At 45.4% G+C, this 19751-nt stretch overlaps 1 protein-coding gene across 1 annotated transcript in view; it reads left to right on the top strand.

The window, feature by feature from the left end:
• LOC123786221 (focal adhesion kinase 1-like) overlaps positions 1 to 19751 on the top strand; it is a 60645-nt gene that overhangs the window by 8607 nt on the left and 32287 nt on the right. Inside the window, exon 2 of the mRNA XM_087860555.1 lies at positions 6891 to 6988. The gene's annotated coding sequence lies outside the window, so the exon portion shown is untranslated. The remainder of the gene's footprint in view (positions 1 to 6890; positions 6989 to 19751) is intronic.

Genomic DNA, 19751 nt, shown 5'->3' with positions numbered 1-19751 from the left:
GCCTATTAAATTTTTTGTCTTATTGGTGGGTTCTTTATATATTCTGGATACAAGTCTTTGTCAGATGTGTGCTGTGCTTTTCTCTCATGCTATGGTTTGTTTTTGCATTCTCTCTCTCTCTTTCAAAGATTTTATTTATTTGAGGTAGGGAGAGAGAGCAGGATGGGGGGAGGGGCCGAGGGAGAGGGAGCAGCGGACTCCCCACTGAGCAGGGAGCCTGCTGCCTTTGGGACTCAATCCCAGCGCCCTGAGATCATGACCTGAGCCCAAGGCAGACACTTAACTGACTGAGTCTCCCAGGTACCCCTGGACTGTGGTTTTTCAGTGTCGTAGTTAAGAAGTTGTTGCCTAATCCTAGGTCACAAAGGTTTTCTCCTTTATTTCCCTCCATCCCCCTCTAGAAAAGTTTCAGGTTTACATTTAGGTCTGTGATTCATTTTTATATATGGTGTAGAATATTATTTGTAGGATTCTTAACTTAGTTCTGATTATTTGTAGGAGTCTATTGAGGCATAGAATGAAGATATAGCTCCTTCTGAGAGCTTTTTTTTTAATTTATTTTCTTTTTTGCTTCAACCAGTTTAAAGCAGGTTTAAGGCTTGAGGTATTTTGGACCGCCCAGTGCTGTGATTTTACTGGAGAGGTGATTCACCTCTGGTTTCTTTTATCTTGAGCTCTGTAGTCTTTAGGGCCCTGCTTCTGGAGGTAGTGTTTTTGGTTAAACACCCTAAGGGACCCAGCTTTTGATTCTTACTCCTCTTTCCCTGCATGGTTGTAAAAATGGAAGTTGAAAATTTTCAGAATTGGCAAATGACTGCAGGGCAGAGGTGGTTTCTGTGCTTGTTCATCTCTTTGGGTTCCTGATTTCACTTTAATTTTGGCCTGTTCTTTCCTTATTGTCTTGTCAGTTTCTGGTTGATTTTAAGATTTTAAAGTATTCTGTCCATCTTTTTTAGTCTTTTTCAGGGGAATGATTGGGCCAGATAACACAGCCTGTAGTTAAGGATACAGGGAAAAGTGTGTTTTATTTCACTGCAGTGTTTGGAGTCTAGACTTGGATCTGTGTCTCCTGTAGTCGTTGCTAGCCATGTGTGGCTATTTAAATTAAAATTAAATAAAATGAAAAGTTCTGTTTGACAGTGACACTAGCCCCAGTTTGGGTGCTCAGTATGCAGGTGTGGCTAGTGGCTACCACCTCGGACAGTGCAGAGATGGGACATTTTCATCGTCATGGAGCGTTCTCTTACACAGTGCTGGCCGGACTCTTGACTTTTTCCGAAGTCTGCCTAGAGCAGGCACAGCTAGACAGAGGATTGAGCCTCTTTGACAGGCGTATCATGGAGCCTGTCTCTAAGGTGGTGTGGGTTCTCAGACCGGTATAGGTGGGATCATGGGAGGCTGTGGTGCACTGAGTAGAAAACCACTAAGTACTGATATTTAATTTACAAATACCTGCCTAGTGCTTCCTTAGGGTGTCTGTTTCTTTCTTTTTTCTTTAATTTACAAAAAGTAGCAGTAATTTAAAAATTATCAAAATTAAATAGCGAGTCAAAAATTAAATTTTACCCTTAGCTAAAGTCTCAGGTATTAGTAATCAAAGATGTCTAGGTATCGTAGTTTGTGTAGAGACGCAGGTCTTTTTAGTAGAAAGAGCATCTTAACTAGGAAACAGGAGGTTGAGGTACAAATCCTGGTGCGTTGCCTTTAGTCACGTGACTTCTGGTACTGTCTATATAAACTCTAGTATCTGTGATCTTTGAAGCTCTGCGTGCAGTTACTATGTGGGATGGTGTACACATGTAAAGTGCCAGGACAGTTGACCCCTGAACAGTGCGGGCCGCCGGACCCTTCCCCATAGTTGAGAATCGGCAGTTAGCACATATTTTGTATGTGTATCATATACTGTATTATAAAAAGGTAAGTTAGAGAAAAGAGGATGTTGAGAAAATTATGAGAAACTACATTTACTATGCGGCATGTATCAAAAAAAATCTGTGTATACGTGGACCCAGTTGTTGAGGCGTCAACAGTATTAAATACCTGTCTTGTGCCTGGTGTAGTGTCAGCCCCCGGGGGCACAGACAGGAGGGGAGTGAGGCAGTCAGCGTGCAGTGTGATGCCTACAGTGATAGTGCCAGAGCAGAGTGCTCTGAGGACCTGGAGGGCATGTCCCCGTCACGGTCACGCTCAGAGGTCAGCAAACTTTCTCTGTTAAAGGTCAGATAGTAAACATTTCAGGCTTTGTAGGCCACATAGGGCCTGTCACATAGCTGCCTTTTTTTTTTTTTTAAACAACCTTTAAAAGGGTAAAAACCTTGATTAGCCCAGAACCATACAGAAACTGGCTGTGGACCAGATGCCGTGACCTCTGCAGGTCTGGCTGTCTGCAGGGATCTGTAGAAAGAGAGTGGAAGGTGGGAAGCAGGCAGGGCCTCGTGGAGGACATGCCCGCTCTAAAGGTGCAGAGGCGGGAGAGGCTGGGGTCTGTGAGACTGGATGTTTTTACTAGTGTTTAGGAGTACAGAAAGGGTTGGGTCGAGAAGGAGGTAGGGTTGATACTATTGACAAGATCAGAGCAGCGTGTGGTTGATTCTGACGGGAGCAGATTCCTATGACAAGCGGGTGGTTAACTAGTACAAGGGTCGGTCAAGGAGGTGTTGCAGTCATGCGCTTCAGAAGGGAGAGGAGGGCTTTTAAAGAGCAAATGGTACTCACCTGCTGCAGGCACTGGGGCTTTTTGACCTTCACTTTGGTTTTATTTAATAGTGCTTTAAATATTTGTCTGGGATGGCGGTGCTGAGGCTGCGGAACTTAGGCTGTCGTTGTCCCCAGAATCTTGCTGTTTGGGTGGAGGAAGACACTGACAGGCCCGATTTAACATCCGCTCTAGTTTGTTGCACAGGAAGCTCCACCACCGCAGAGTCCTGCGTCTCTCTCGTCTATTGCCTTGTGTCCTGGGGCCTGGGGCCGTGCATGGCATTTGTCAGCCACTCCACAGATACTGGTGTCATGTGAAGGCGTGCTGAGGGGGACAGGAGAGAGGTGTCTCACCTGGGGGAAGGGCACGGCTCCCACCGCACATGCGTCCAGGTCATCCCGGGGAAGAAGGTCCAGGTGGAGGAGGTGTCGAGGAGGGCACAGGTTGTTCTGTACACCGAAAATGGCTTAATGTTGCTGCTTTGTAGGATTCACGGGAGATAGCATGACAGTCAGACTGCGCTTGATCATTCAGGGACCGACAGGTCATATCAAGGAGTTGGGATTTCCTCTTCTTCAAAAGGAGTAATTCTAAAGTACTAGAAACCAGGTGTCCTGATACCCAAGCCGGCACCCTTTTCATATTACACAATGCGTACAATGTCAAGCAAGTGTCATCAGGTCTTGGGTTCCATATCCATTAGTGATAGCCGGACTATTAAAGTTCTGTAAGCCCCTGGTGAACTTTTCATCTTTTGGGGAGAGTGAGGATATAGGAGAAATATTTGTTTTCTCAGGTGTGAAAAAAAGTTGAAACTCTTTAAATTTAAAGGCAAGCAAGGTCCATATGTCTTTGAATTCTAGTTCTCCGGAAGGATAGCAGGTATGTGTAGTAGATACTCAGTACCCGAATAAATGCAAAAAAATACAAAAACCCTTTGCTTTTGTGTATACTCTTGTAGCAGGCGTTGTACTGGACTCTGCAGGGTGATAACTGGATGAGAAATGATCCTCTCCAAAAGGTCTTTGCAGCCGAGGGAGGGAGACAGAGAAGTCAGTCAGTGATGATGGTACAGTGGGTAAGTCCTGTGATAGAGGTGCGCCCAGAGCATTATGACGGGTACTTATCTTTCTTCAGTCCCCCACTTTTTTTTTTTTTTTTTAAGATTTTATTTATTTATTCGACAGAGACAGAGACAGCCAGCGAGAGAGGGAACACAAGCAGGGGGAGTGGGAGAGGAAGAAGCAGGCTCCCAGCGGAGGAGCCTGATGTGGGGCTCGATCCCATAACACCGGGATCACGCCCTGAGCTGAAGGCAGACACTTAACCACTGTGCCACCCAGATGCCCCATCAGTCCCCCACATTCTTAACCCTTTTTATACCTATTGTAATTTACCCCCTACCCCAGACCTATTTTCCCCATACCTTCCAGTAGGCTCTTAGTAATTTTTCTTCATGGTCATACAGACTCATCTCTTCTTCACGTTTGATTTCTGGCAGACAGTTTCCTGGAGATCTCTGTTCTGTTCTTTTCCGAGCTGCTTGCTCCTTCGGTCTTTTATTGTGTTGTCCCTGGATGTTCCTTTGTTCTCATCGTTTGGCTTTTGTCCACAGTTGGATTTTATGTTTGTGGCAACTCTTGTCTTTGTCTTTCTTCACTGACTTCTTCCTTTTGGTGGCGTTAATTACTTTAAAAAGATAGTACAGTGTTTTTGGACAAGTTGAAGACAGCCTTCAGCATTCCCTCCTCTTGAGCAACACTGCTCCGGCTTGGACTTGTTTCTCTCTCTCCTGGTGCACAGCCACCATTCTGGAATCTCCCTTCATCGTCGTCCTGGGGATTCCCTTATCCCTTCTGATGGAAGCTCATGCCTTGCTCATTTTTTGTTGATGCTCGTGTTTTGGTGGAAGACTTTCTCCAGGGGCTTTCTGACATAGGATGCTTAGGAGGCAAACCTTTTGGGACCATGCATGATTGAAACTTGATTGATGGTTTCGCTGGGTATAGAGTTCTGTATTGGAATTCATTTTTGTTCATAAATTCAAAGATTGCTCCATTGCCTTCTTGTTTTCATGTTACTGTTTTAGAATTCAGAAGCTATTCTCATTTTTCCTTCGTATGTAACTTGTTTCCCCTCCCATCTTTAGAAGCTTGTAGGAGTTTTACAATTTGTCCAAGTCTTTTGAAATGTCGTGATGGTGTACCTTGTGTGGTCGGTTTTCATCCACTGTGCTGCATATTCAGCGGGTCCCTTCATTCTGGTAACTGGGAGTTTTCAGTTCTGGGAATACTCTTTGGCATTACTGTGCTGAGGTTTTCTCTCTTGCTTTTCCTTATTTTGTTTTCCTGGAAGTCTTATTATCCGGAACTTGGCTGTCCTGGGCAAAGGTTGTAATTATCTTAATACCTTTTTCTTCTTCTTCTTCTTCTTCCTTCCTTTGCTCCTCCTTTTCTGCCTTTTTTTTGGGGGGGGTTCTTTTTATTCTCTGTTCAGGGAGATGACTTCAGTTTGACTTAACTTTTCTTTAGTTTATTATTTCTGATTTCAGAAAGGTTCTTTAGATTTCCAAGAGCTCTTTTTCTATTTTTCTAGAAGGACATCCTGTTTTTCTTTATTGATTGCAGTGTTGTCTTACCTCTATATTATTGATAGTTTGTATAGTCTCTGTTTCTTTTAGGTTGTTTCCTTCCTTCTCCTGTCTGACGTGGTGGGGCCCTTTGACTTTTATATCAGGGTATTCTGGGTGGGCCATGTGTTGGGGGTCCCCAGGGTTAGTATCTTTATATCTGTCTTTTGGAGCTGATCAGATTCCCCAGAAATATTCTCCAGTCTCTTTCCGGCACAATTCTGACTTCAGATTCTGGAAGCCAGCGGTGTGCGTGTGTGGTCTGTTGTAGGAGAGCTGGAGAATTCACTGTTCACTGTATGTACGGTCATTAAGTCCAGCTCTGTTCAGTGCAGCTGGGCAGGGTGACTTCAGTCCATAGACGCCTCTACTTTTCCGGGGAATGCCCCCTCCCATCTTCTTTCAGAGTGAGGGGGCGTCACGTTGTGCCTGGTGTTGAGGTTCTGGTTTCAGCTTCCATGGCCTTCCCCGGCTCCTCTGTATTTGGGGCTATGCCTTCTTTACCCCCGTTCTGTCTACACTGCTGCTGCCACTTCTGGTCTTCTAGGACACTGCTGTGCAAGTGGAAGTGGTTCCCGTGTGTTCCACTGCTGAATTAGGACCTGGCTTTCTTGGGCCTGCTGCGTCATTTACTCTACTTCAGTCTGTTATAGTTTCTGTCTCCTCCAGGTTTCTTCTTTTTACTTTTTTGTTTGGGTCTCAATCTTCCATGTTAGAAGATTTCCTCAGTACTTCAAAAATCTTGGCTTTTTTCTCCTTTCAGTTCTCCCTGTGCTGTTTCAAACATTTTTAAAAAAGATTTTATTTATTTACTTATTTGAGGGAGTGAGTGTATGCATAGGAGAGAGAGCAGAGAGCACAAACGGGGAGGGGCAGAGGGAGAGGGAGAAGCAGACTCCCTGTTGAGCAGGGAGCCTGACCTGGGGCTCCATCCCTGGACCCTGGGATCATGACCTGAGCTGAAGGCAGATGCTTAACAGACTGAGCCACCCAGGCGCCCCTGTTTAGAACATTTTTAAAAAATATCTCTTTAGTATAGTTTTGATGGAAGGCAGTGGAACAGATGTCTATACTCTGTCATTGTATCGTGCACTTATTAGCCAACCACACCCTGTTAATTTATGATTTTTGATATGTTTGAATAGTTTCCAGTTGCTTCACATGTATTTCTTTTCTTTTTTTTTTTTAAGATTTTATTTATTTATTTGACAGAGAGAGATACCAGTGAGAGAGGAGACACAGGCAGGGGGAGTGGGAGAGGAAGAAGCAGGCTCCCAGCGTAGGAGCCTGATGTGGGGCTCGATCCCAGGACTGTGGGATCATGCCCTGAGCCGAAGGCACACGCTTAACGACTGAGCCACCCAGGCGCTCCTTCCTGTGTGTTTCTTAAGTAGAAATAGGTTTGAAGACAGGGTCGTGGTGCCCTCTTCTCACCCCTCATCCCAGGCGTTGCCCAGTAGGCTTGCGTGGGAGGTGATGGAACTGGCTGAGGGGTGAGTTCAGTAGAGCTTCAAGAAGTGAAAGGAAGGGGGTTTTAATGCGCATGTTGTCTCTCCTTGTCAGGTTCTCTGAGGACTATGGAAAGAGGAAAGAGAAACCGGGAGCATTTCCTTTAAACCCACGTTTGATTTCTTCACAGAGTTACCGTGGCCTTCAGAACTGTGAGTATAATTCTCTTGCTACATTTGTGTTTTGGTTTTTCCTTTTGTTTTGATTTTTCTTTCATCTGTCTTAAGGTTTCTTTGACATATACTAGAAACAAATAAAAGCTAGTTGATTTTGCAGAGTAGGTGAGGGAAGAAATATTAGTTGTTTAGTGCCTTTTATGTGTGGAGAGAGGCAGGCAGGATGACAGTCCTGTCCCTGATAGTTGTGACAGTAGCAGCATGTGCCCTAGAAGAGTGGCCCAACAGGGTCAGCACTGGGCCATCCAGCTCCTCAGGGAGTCTCTGGCAGTAATCCCCTGAATGAGGCTACCCTTTGTCCCTGGTTCACATTTGCATAACTGAAACAGAGGTTAAAGGTTACTAAGTTAGTAAAAAGCAAAGCTGGGATTCAGACTCAGTCTGGCTTTGGAGCCTGTGCTTTTTACTTGTGTTTTATTCTTATGGGCTGTGGATTCAGATGTTGGCTTGGCTGCTTACTTACTAACTCTTCACTAACTACCGAAACCTAGCTTTCTCTCCATGCGAACTCTTCACTGACTACTTTTTTTTTTTTTTTTTTAAGATCTTATTTATTTATTTGACAGAGATAGAGACAGCCGGGAGAGAGGGAACACAAGCAGGGGGACTGGGAGAGGAAGAAGCAGGCTCATAGCGGAGGAGCCTGACTTGGGGCTCGATCCCATAACGCCGGGATCACGCCTTGAGCCGAAGGCAGACGCTTAACCGCTGTGCCACCCAGGCGCCCCTCTTCACTGACTACTTAAACCTAGCTCTTTCCTCTGACAAAGGGTGCTGGTGATGTGACCGCTCTCCCAGGGTTGTGGTGAAGATGCCATAAGAAATGTGAAATGTGCTCAGCATTCACAAATGTTAGCAATTGCTATTCGGTGGCAGTTCCCCCACTTTAATGAGAGGAAAACTAAGCCCCAGAGATTGGGTTATTTGTGATTTGTTCATTTGTAACCTTGGCACTTGTGCTGCACTCCACAGTTGGGAGGTTATAGAATTGAGATTCTATTCCAGTTTGTCTTATTTCCAAAGACTGCTCTTTCTGGTAGGCCTAGTGGTAAATCGAGGACAGATCGTTGATAGAAGATTCATCAATCTGTCTTGTGGTATTAGCATTGGTAAGATTTTAGCAATACATTGCTTTGGTGTAAAAGCCCCATAAACTTAGACTTCATGGATTCAGAATTCAGAATCATTATAATTACGTTGAATTTGACTTTGGCAAGTGTCTTTGTCTTAGATGTCCAAGGGGCAGGACCCTGGATTGTTTTTCCATTTCCTTCTGGGGGTCAGTTCACTTTCCTCCTTTGTTCTCCTTTCTCCCCCAAACCCACTTTTGTTTCTGCCAGGATTAGGTATTAGGGAAGGGAAGGAAAATTGTGTCACGAAGTTTCAGTTTCCAAGTAAGGCCTGGAAGTCTTGCTCCTTTTCTCTGATTCCTTCTACCCTTTCTTGGCTATGAGAGGCACCTGTTCTGTGTGCTGTGCCAGGTGTGACTCTGCTGTCTTTTGGAGAAGGCCATGCCCAGCTGTTTACATCCCTTGTCTCCTCCCCACCCTCCCTGCACATTTCGATGTTTCTTCCTGTAACAGTGGGCTATATTTATTGGGTACAAGTCTGTTTCTGCATCTTTAAAGGCAAAGATTTTGTTATTTCGTTTCTGCATGTTTTCTGCTTGACCCATGGGTAGTTTTCACTAAATGCTGGATGAAGTAGTGTTTAATGCTTGCCACAAAATAAGTTCTCTTTTCTTAGTGGATCCAAACAAGAGGGAGAATATCAAGTATAACTTTTCATCAGCATTAGCTATTAAAAATCGTTCGTCATGGTAGAGCCCAAGACAGTTTCATATTTAGCAGAAGTTACACAAAATTTTTCTTCTTAATGGGATGTGCAGCGGAACGAAGGCCTGACAGGGAACTGAGAGCCCGTTCTTGGCTCACTGGAACTTTGAGCACCGGGATATAATCTGCTGCTTCTAGTTTGGCCCTCCCCTCCCCTTCCCCCCTGTTTGAAAATATGTAAACCCAGGAAAATAACCTTATAACCAGTGTTTCTATAATTGTTTCCCCCAATTCTGGACAACTGGTGAGGCCACACGAGTAAGCCTGGCTTTGTACAGCATCGACTTAATGGTGTTCCTCTGAGGCCCGGGTTCCTTGATGTACCTGAGGGCCCTGGTCCACTTGAGCCCCTGCAGGACAGATTAGGGTCTTGGTTCTTGATTTGTTTTGGGCTGTTGCATTTTTAAGGCAGAACTTGGGATGGAGGTGTTTTACAATCAGAATTCTAGGAAAGCAAAGCAAAGTTTTGGAGGAGTTGAATTGCTGAAATATGTATGGAGATTATTTTCAGGGTTAATGGGGTGTGCGGAGGCAGTAGACAGAAAGGAAGGTTGCCCGGAGACCCATCTGAAACCCCCCATTTGGTGAATAAAGATAGGTTATTTAGCGTCAGGGCAGCTGAGAACAATCGACATAGATTGAACTGTGAGGTTCTGGGGCTGTTTGTCCAAACAAAGAGTCGCTAGGGTAAGGCGGTGCTGGCTGTCGGCTCCGGAGGGCAGCTGTCCCTCCCTCAGTGTTGAGCCCTGAGATTCGGCTGAGGTTTGAAAGGCTAGTGTGTTGGGAATAGACACTGGTGGTGGGGGCTGGAGGGTGGGGGAGAGTAGAGGACAACCAGGAGATTGTCGGCACGCTGTTCAGGGAACCAGGTGAGCGGCAGCAGAGGCTGGGATTGGAGCAGGAAAACTGGAGGTGGTGAGAAGCAGTTGGGCCTTGGATGTATTTCAAAGGTAGAACCAGTAGGATTTGCTGACAGATTGGATAAGGGGTGTGAGGGCAAAGGGAGGAGTTGAGTTGACTAGAAGGCTCTTGGCCTGGGCAACTAGATGGGGGGAAGGCTGTGGGTGGAACTTGGTTTAGAGGGTCAGATGGGGAGCTCACTGTAGGCATTTTAAGTTTGTGATTCTGTTAGGGATCCAAGTAGAGATGTCATGTAGGCAGTTGTAAATAGGCATTTGGAGCTTGGAAGAGAAGTCTGAGCTGGAAGTGGCCATGAAAACGCAGTGACGGTCTGTGGTCACCGAGGGAGTGAGCACAGAGAAGACAAGCAAGCCTGAGCCTCGGGTCACTCTGCCATCGAGTGCTCAAGGACGAACATGAGCAGTGTTTGGCACAGAGCAGGTGTGAAGAAGACCACAAGCACTGGCACCATGGGAAGAAGGGAAGAAGTGTCCAGGAGGAGGATGTGATCAACTCTCTGAAGTGTCAGGAAAGGTCATGATGAGGACTGAGGTTTGGCCTTCGGGTTTGGCGACTTGGAGGACACTCTGGCAAGTGCTCGGCGCAGTGTGGGGGCGTGGTCAGAATGAAAGCCCGCCTGGACGGTGGTGTGAAGGGGGAGAGGGTAGTGAGACAGATTGCATCTGGGTGACTTAGGTCCAGGGTGTACGGTCATCCTCACACTTACTCACCGTCTGGGTTCTGAGTAACGCAGCCGGGTCCCTGAGGTCCGTGGTGGTGTCTTCATGTCACGGGCGGGGAAAGGTCAGGTTCAGAGCTTACAGTAGCTTTCTCAAGAGTACGGAGCCAGCAGGCTGACGCCAGGTCTCAGGCCATGCACGCTGTCCTCAGCTGCCCTGCGTCCTGAGGGTGGAGAGACACTGTTGAAGGGGGAAAGGGGGTAGCGTGGTTGAAAAGTTGTAGGAAAACGCTTATGTCCTGCTGGAAGTGCTTCTGTTAGAGATTCTGTTTCTTTTTCTTACTTAGAAATTTCACTGCTATCAGAGGGTGGTACGTGCATGTGTTCAAAAGTAAAACAGTGTTGAATGGTTCATGCAGAACCAGCGGGCTCCTGTCCTGCCTCCACCATCCGCCTCCCAGAGCTGCCTGGAATCCTGCTTATCTGTTTCTTGTAGCATTTCTGTCCACGGTTCCCAGCAATATCTATGTAGAGGCAGGGCCATCGACGTGTCACTTTTAGAAAAAGTTACATTTTGAACTCCCATCTCCCCCCACATAGTTGTAGCACAATTTTTGTTTAGAGCCATAATTTGGTGAATTGTTTTGACTTTGTTAATGTTGCTCACTATTGAGCTGGTTAATGTAGCATGATTATATTCCCTTTTAGTTCCACTTTTTGTTTTCCTGTTTTCTTGAGCTTAACAGTTGCCACTTTTTGTTTTTTTTTCTGTTTGCTTGATATTCTTAAGAGTTCTCACTCTCCCTGACAGTAGGGCCTCTTAATAAAATTTGCCATCTGCTCATGTGTATTCCTTCTGTCTTCACCCCCAGGGACATCTGTTTTCTTGCATGCTGGACAGGTTACTCTCCCATGGTAGCAGGGTTGAGGTGCGTAGGGTAGATCCTGCAGGAGCAGGCGAGACCGGGTAGAGAATCCTGATGGGGAAGACAGTGATGGGGAGCTCAGAGGGAGGAGGACGGTGTCCTCCTGAGGGAGCAGGTCCGGGCATGGTGAGTGGGGCTGGTGGTAGTTGGGGAAGGGCATTCTGGGTGGAGATGGTGAGAAAAAGCAGAGCGGGACGAGATCGGTTACTTTTTGTTAACCTACAAAGCCTGTATTGTGGCGTCTCGCTAGGTGGTACATGTTAACTTAGTTACTGATTCTTCCTTTAAGACCTTTAAATAGATTTCCATGGAAAATGTGACATTCAGATCGTTAAACATTTGTCCTAAATCTTTTATTTTTTGAAAGATTTTATTTTTTAAGTAATCTGTACACCCAATGTGGGGCTCAAACTTACAACCCCGAGGTCAAGAGTCGTACACTCTACTGACTGAGCCAGCCAGGGTCCCCCGTCATAAATTTTAATATTTTCTTAAAACCTGAGCATAGAATATATCATGACACTTAAATCCAAGAGATCATCTTAAACTGTTGATTCCATGTATTTGTTCATGGAAAAATCTTTATGGATATCCCGTCACTGAGGCGGCCCAGCCAGTCATCGTGCAGGAGTGCCTTTGTAGATTGGTGGTTGAGTCTCTTCCTATAGCAGCACACACCGCATTCTAGCTCTCTCAACAGATGGGCCTCGGTTGGGCTCCCAGGGCCTGATCGCTTCCCTGGGAATTAATCTCCGTGGGCCTCTGCCACTCCTCTGGGATCGTGGCCATCCGGTCTGACAGCTTAAGTTGCTAATTGACTTGTGGGGAAGACAGATTAAAAATACATTTATATGTGAGCGTGTGAATTTATTTTATAATTGTATTTATGTAAATAATCTGGACATCTATACGTTTACAGTAAAAGGTGTTAAATGCTTTCCAGAAGAGTGATGAAGTTTTATGAGGGAACAGCTCGTGGTGCCTGGCACACAGTAGCCCCTCAGTGAGAATGAATGCTGAGCTCCAGTCTGTCCCCCGCTTGCCCTGATGCCAGCGATGTTGTGAGACACTGCCTCCTCTGCACGGGCCTCGCCCTCAGCTCGGCTGATGGGCTCCGGCCTCAGCACTGCCGGCTGGTGCCTCTTCATGCCACCCGCCCCCCCCGTTATGCTTTTGTTTCTCCTGCTTTTCTGCTTGGAACATTCATTCTTTTTAAAGGGGAAACTTTGAGGGTTCTTCCCTAGGGCATGGTGTGTGTGTGTGTGTGTGTGTGTGTGTGTGTGTGTGTGTGTGTCTGTGTCTGCCTGTCTCCCTCTCTCTCATTTGGACCACAGGGCTGGGCTTTGGCATCTTTGTGCATCAGCTCTGCACACACAGGCTTAGCTGGTAACTCATTCAACTTTCTTTATTTGCTTGTCTCACTTCCTTGGTTGTCAGTTCTCGTGGGCCAGGTTCTAACGTTACTGCTTTTTGAATCCATGTGGTCTGACATGTTATCAGCACTCAGTGATTGTTGAGTGAAAAAAATCCCGAATTGTTGAAATCTGGGGCATTTTTTTAAAGGAGGTGCTGTTTCATGCCGGTGGAGACGGTGGGGAGAGACTTCCATACTGTAGGAATTCTGGGGGCAAAGGCACTGGGAAACGAACTTGTGTGTGGAGTGTTTAGGCAGACATGGGCTTTCCTGCTGATTATAGTTGGAGGCTGCGTTAAGGTTCGTGGAGAGAGGTGAGTAGGGAAGGCTTGCTCCTCCGCCCACTGTCTCTAAGGGGTGAGGGCGGGGCTCTTGTAAGCCTTTACCCTGCCCCTAAAGATCTGTGCTCCCCAGGTGTGGTTCCAGCCTTTTTGTCTTATCCCTGTCCACCCACTTGACACTGTTCTCTCTTTTCCTGGGAGGCTCACCCACCATTTGGCTTTGCACACCTTGTCTACCTCTGTCCCCCGCTGCCTGGTCACCAGTGCCTTTCCCCTCTACCTGGGGACACCCTGGAAACCACCAAGCCATTCTAGCTTAGATTCCTAGTGTGTGCTCCTTTCCTTGTCAATCCGAATTGTTGGTAAGCGTCAGTGAAATGTGCTTGCGCCCCCAGCATGTGGTAGGTGTGCAGAAGAGGGGAGTTCGTGTTAAGTAGGCCTTTCTGGTGCTGCAAAGAGGCGGGCTGGGCTAGGGGACTGAACACATGGTGCAGGGTGGAGCACCGCAGTAGGGCAGTGCTTGGACAGAGACGGGAGCACAGCCTGGCCAGTGTGTTCTCCGTGAAGGGCTCACCTTTGCTTCTGAGGTCTTAACCGAGAGAGTACAGTGAGCCCCCTCTCAGCCCTAGTTTGAATATTATTAACATCAACTTCATCATGCACAGAAATAATATGGTGGGTATTATAATTTGTCTCTCAGATTGTTTCACTTTCCTCATTGTGTTTGGAGAAGAAGCTGCTGGTTTCCCCGTGTTCTTTTCATGTGCAGTTTTAGAGCTTTTCGTTTCACGTAGGACCTTTCGTTTCACGTAGCGCGCGCCAGGAAATGTGTGCACCAGCTGATGCTTTATCGCAGGCTTCCGTCCGTCTGTCATGGCCCCCGCCCCCAGTCTCCTGGTTGAGCAGTAATTATATGAACCCGTAGAGTGTGTCGTCCCCCCGATCACCCTCCTCCCGGCACCACTGTCCCCATCTGTCCCGGCGCCCGTTCCTGCTCGCCCTTCTCACCAGCCGGCACACTCTGGGGTCTACTTGTTTGCACTGTTTGCTGTCCTGCAGTGAAATGCACCGCCCCCCACCAGGCAAGGAACTGCTCATTCCAGATTAATGCTGCACCCCCAGGGCCTCACACTACTAGACTCCTGTAGTGAGCCGATGAGTAGATTGATGGATTTAGTCACCTTGTCTGCTTGCAGAGACAGAGGTTCACATCACTAGAGGCAGATGAGAAGGGTCATGGAGGTTTTTGTGAAAATTAAAAAACTTCTTTGTAGTGCCTGAATGGTTAGTGACACTGAGTTTTTAAAGCAGTTTTCACAAATCTTTCCTTTCAAATTCATCTGTAATTGTTCAAACTATTAGGAATTTATTGTAAATCTAACAGTTTTCTGTATTTCATAACTTTATCTGTTTTCAGTTAAAGAGAAAAATCCATTTTGAAACAATTATCACTGAGTGGTTTTGTTTTGCCTTTGAGTAATATTTGTATAAATGGTAGTGTGATTGACTGTAGCTCCCAGAGCGGAGGTTTATATGCCCGTCTACATTATCTTCTTTACCTTCTTCAGATGATACACGTCGGCATTTCTATACCTTTCTCCTGAAAAGTTGTAGAAAATGAGTCCTATTCTAAATGTTGTATAGGAGTTTGATGTTGAAAACCAAGCAGTGGTGGTAAGTTTTTCCTTTGAGCGTGAAGACCAGCGTGCCGTTGGCTTCTTTCCTGTGCTCTGACGCTCCGGTGTGTGTGTCCGTGTCGCCCTCTGCGCACAGTCTGCGGCGGAGTCTTTGGTCAGGGGGCGGTGCCTTGCCAGTGACAGCAGCTTCCGGAGCTGACAGGCTTCGGGTTCCCTTCTGTTTCAGCTGGGGCCCTGTCACATCTGTGCATCGATTTGGGCGAACTGGTCTGTGAACAATAGTGTGACTTCTGGTCAACCTGTCCAGGTAGCGAGGTCTGTGAGCTCCCTCAGTTGTGTGCGGTACGTCTCAGTTTGGAGGGCTTCGTGCTGTTCCAACGCTGTTGTAAGGGGCAGCGCTTGGCTTATGTGTGGCAGTGGTTCATCTTGTTCGTTTATCTCGTGGCCTTAATATAAATTCACTTATTGGTTCTGGTGGTCTACTGGAGCAAGTAGAAAATCCAAAGAAATCTATGCTCGTGTAATCTGAAAATAACCTTTTCTGTCCAATCTTTATGTCTTTTATTTCTCTGTCTTGCCCTCTCGCCTTGACCAGCACCTTCATTACAGTGTTCTTGTCATGTGCTGGCCTCAGGGAGCAAGTTCTCAGTGTCGAGTAGGGTTCAGTTCTCGTTTTGTCTTTGTTTTGGCAGAGGTCCTCCGTTGAATGTAAAAATTTTCCTTTTAACTCCTGGTTTTCTGAGAGGTGTTGTGTTTTTGTTTTTGTTTTTAAATCGTGAGAGGGTGTTGCATTTTGTCAAGTGCTTTTTCGGTGTGTATTGAATTGCTTGTAGAAATTTTCTGTTTTATAAAATAATGGGTGAATTACGTTTCGATTGTTGAATCAGCCTTGCATTTCTGAGGTAAATCCCACTTGATCATGTTGTATTATCCTTTTATATATTGTTAGATCGATAGGCAATATTTTGTTTAGGAAATCTGTATCTATTTGCGTGGGGGTATCAATCTGTCATTTTTTTTCTTGTGACCTTTTTGTGGTGCTCTCGTTTCAAGTACCGCCATTCTCATAGAACAAGCTGGGAGGTGTCCCCTTACGTTTCCGTTTGCATGACCAGTGTATGTAAAGTTAGGGACACTAATCTCTCGTGGCAGTACTGGGAGTCTTAGTCCCATTTGGTGGCGAGGTACTAGTCACAAAGGGCTGTAAAGCAGCAACAGGAATGTGTTATGTCTTGTGTAGTTGTATTCCAGGGATGGGGATGCACACACGCATGTATGTGTGTGCTCATGTAGAAAGCCGTGGAGCTCTGAGCTCGGGATTTGTGCATCTCACACGTTAGGCTCCAGTCCGGACTAGCAGAATTGGACCGTGTGTGCAGCCCCCACGCAGCGATGCAGCTCTGGAGGTCTGGCATTGTGCTCAGTTTGGAAAGGGAAGATCAGACGCATCAACACGGTATCTTAAGCCAGGTTCCTAAAGCCCAGGGAAAAGAGTATATATAAAATCTGAGATACGAGATTTTAAATGCTTAAAAATACCCTAATATTACACGTGTAATAAAGTGGTACAGCGTTAAAGGAATTTGTTAGAAAAAAATGCAGACAAAAACTTATAACAGAAAAGGAAACCGTTTCCTAGAACCAGGGAGCAAGGAGAAGAATTGAGGCTTGAATGTTGAGGAAGGGGGCCGAGAGCCGCTGGGCAGGGATTCAGGGGATGAAGGGCGGCTCCTGCAGAGTCGGACTGGAGCGGGTGCCAGAGAGGCCCAGTGCTTCCTTCTGTGTGGCTCTGCTGCTGGGAACATCTGATGAGCTTCCGTCAGTGGCTGATGCTGCAGGTGGAAACATTTCAGACCGGAGCTGTGTTTACACCCCCATCGCTTATACTGTAATGTCTCTGTGCGGTGCTGTGAGAGGTGTCAGGATGTTGCCGGAAGAAAGAGCTCTGCAGCAGTCACTTCCACAGGGAGGGTTCCCCTGATTTTCGGACACCTTGCTTTTCAGACTGTAGGTGGTTTCAGTGACCTGCAGATTTTATTTGGATTGCAGCTTGAGACTTTTTCACACAGTCTTGTTTAATGTTATGTAATGAGTTTAGGGGACGTGAATATAAAGTTTCCTTATATTTATGTTGGCCAGAAAAATGTTGTATTGAAAGATATACGTAGTCTGTCTTATATTAAAAGCACACAAACAAAAACCAAGGAAAAAACTTAGGACCTTGTTAAGCAGGATGAGGCCGTATGTTGTATTTCCCCCAAGGTCTGTTCTGTTAACCGTTTTAAATTTTTTTAAGAGAAACAAAATACTGCCAGAATATCATATACTAACTTTACTTTTCTACTGTGAAAATCTTACCTGTTGTAAAGTTGACAGAATCATTGAGAAGATAATATCAGAGTGTCGGGTATTCTGTTTGTTTTAACTTTTATGTAAGATCATGATGGAATGGTGTACTGCTGGTATATTTTCAGTTTAGAAAAATGCATATTATCTTTTTATAGGGCAAGGTTTAGCGGAAAATTCTATGGAACACTTGTGCTTCATTTGGTCATTGGGTTTAATTACAGATTTCAAACATACCAGGTAGTATCATAGTGGGAATGATAGTCTGTTGTTTTCTTTTTTTGACAAGAATTCATAAAGCTTTGAAGTGTAGCAGGAAAGATGCTTTTTAGGGCTATGATGGGACTTTTGAAGTATTAATTAAATGGGGGGGGCCTTTTAGGCTTTCCATTTTGAAAACAGTCTTAGCATTTCCCTTTCATCGGCCTAGAGAATTCAGGTTATCCCTCCTAAGCACTGCTGCCACGGATTGGTTGCTGACACTGTCTCTAATATATCTTGGTAATAAGCACTCTACCTTCATTATCTCCTCTAGGATGGTGGGTGTTACTGCTTGTGCTCTGCAGACAAGGAGCCTCTAATAATTTAAGAGTCACTTGTTGGGAGCGGGGGAGGCAGGTATAGTCTTTAACATTAGTAACACGCACTGCTTCTCAGTCGGGATCTTGCTCGGAAGTCACGGCCTGTGGAACCGTCACTGAGACTTGTCTCTTCGGTAGAATTCACAGCCTTCTTCAGTTATAGGCTCAGGGACTAGATTGGGCTCATTCTTTTAAAGGTTTATTTGTGTGATTTAGGTGAAGTTTTAGGTGTCCTATAATCTCTAGGGTGTCTTGCCCATAGAAAGTAAATGGATGGCTCAAGGTAGAGATGCTTTAATAGTCTTGATAATCTAAGGGATGTGCCTACCTAACCACTGAAAGTCGTCAAAGCCATAATAGTTGAAATGCTATTGTAGTACATTATTTTCCCCATTGTAGGTTGTTAACAGTTTTACTATGGAAATTGCATTTTTTTTTTTTTAAGATTTTATTTATTTATTTGACAGAGATAGAGACAGCCAGCGAGAGAGGGAACACAAGCAGGGGGAGCGGGAGAGGAAGAAGCAGGCTCATAGCAGAGGAGCCTGATGTGGGGCTCGATCCCATAATGCCGGGATCACGCCCTGAGCCGAAGGCAGACGCTTAACTTAACTCTGTGCCACGCAGGCGCCCCTGGAAATTGCATTCTTGCACTCAAAATTGGGGATTAAGTGAAGTTAGCCACGCTTTCTTTCTCTTTGGCTCCCAGAATCCTGTGAGGAGTCTTTTACCTGATCCTAGCAGGAGATGGAAACGTTCTTTTATAAGGAGACTGGTCCAAGAGAAAAGGCAGACTAACGTTCTGGGGCCTCTAGCCAAGCAGCTGATTCTCTGCTCAGTGCAGAGATCATCAGGTCGCCCGCATGTACAGGGCTCCTCGACAAGCAGGTGTTTAAAGACAGCCTCTGCAGCACAGCAAGAAGAAACAAGTGGGACAACACCAAACTAAAAATTTCCATGCAGCAAAGGAAACCATCAACCAAAGGGCAAGAAAAGGGCAGCCTGAAGAATGGGAGAAAATATTTGTAAATCATATATCTAATAAAGGACTAATATTTAAAATATATAAGCAACTCATACAACTCGATACCAAAAAAAAAAAAGTGTTGAAAAAAATGGGCAGAGGATCTGAGTAGACATTTCTCCAAAGAGGACATCCGGATGGCCGACAGATACGTGAAAATATGCCCAGCATCATTCATCGTCAGGGAAATGCGAATCAAAACGACCGTGAGGTATCACCTCACACCTGTCAGAATGGCTGTGATCACGAAGACGAGAATAACAAGTGTTGCTGAGGATGTGGAGAGAAAGGAGCCCTCATGCACTGCTGGTGGGAATACAAACTGGTGCAGCCACTGTGGAGACAGTATGGAAGTTCCTCAAGAAATTAAAAGTAGAATTAACCATATGATCCAGCTGTTTCACTATGAGGTATTTATCCAAAGAAAGTGAAAATACTAATTTGAACAGATATATGTGTACTACAGGATTATTTCCAATAGCCAAGACATGGAAGCAACCCAAGTGTCCATTAATGAGTGAATAGGTGGAGAAGATTGTGTGTGCGTTCGTACACACACATATAAATACATACCGTGGAGTATTATTCCACCATTAAAATGAAATCTTGCCATTTGCAAGAACATGGGATGGATTGTGAGGACATTATGCTACATGAAATAAGACTAATCTTTCAGAGAAAGACAAATACCTTGTGATCTCAGTAACGAGTGGAACCAAAAAACCCAAAACAAACGAACAAATAAAACTAGATACAGAGAAAAGAACGGTGGTTGCTCAAGGGGGGCTTGGAGGGGTGGGCGAAATGGGTGAGGGGGTCAAGAGGTACAGAATTCCAGTTATCAATAAGTTGTGGGGCTATAACGTACAGCATGCTCCCTGTAGTTGATAATATTGTAGTGTATACCTGAAAGATGCCAAGAGAGTAAATCTTAAAAACTCTCATCACAAGAAAAAAGTTCTTTTTTTGGGTGACTTTTTATGGTGACAAGTGGTAACTAGACTTGTTATGGTGATCATTTCATATTGTATACAAATGTCGAATCATTACATGTACACCTAATACTAATATGTTGTATGCCAATTATATTTCGATAAAAAAAATAAAGACAGCCTT

This window comes from Ursus americanus, unplaced genomic scaffold (genome assembly GCF_024610735.1).
Source record: "Ursus americanus isolate L20-20 unplaced genomic scaffold, mUrsAme1.1.p SCAF_68, whole genome shotgun sequence".
NCBI classification, from domain to species: domain Eukaryota; kingdom Metazoa; phylum Chordata; class Mammalia; order Carnivora; family Ursidae; genus Ursus; species Ursus americanus.
Note: the sequence above shows the minus strand (reverse complement) of the source record. Positions and strands in the feature narration are given on the sequence as shown.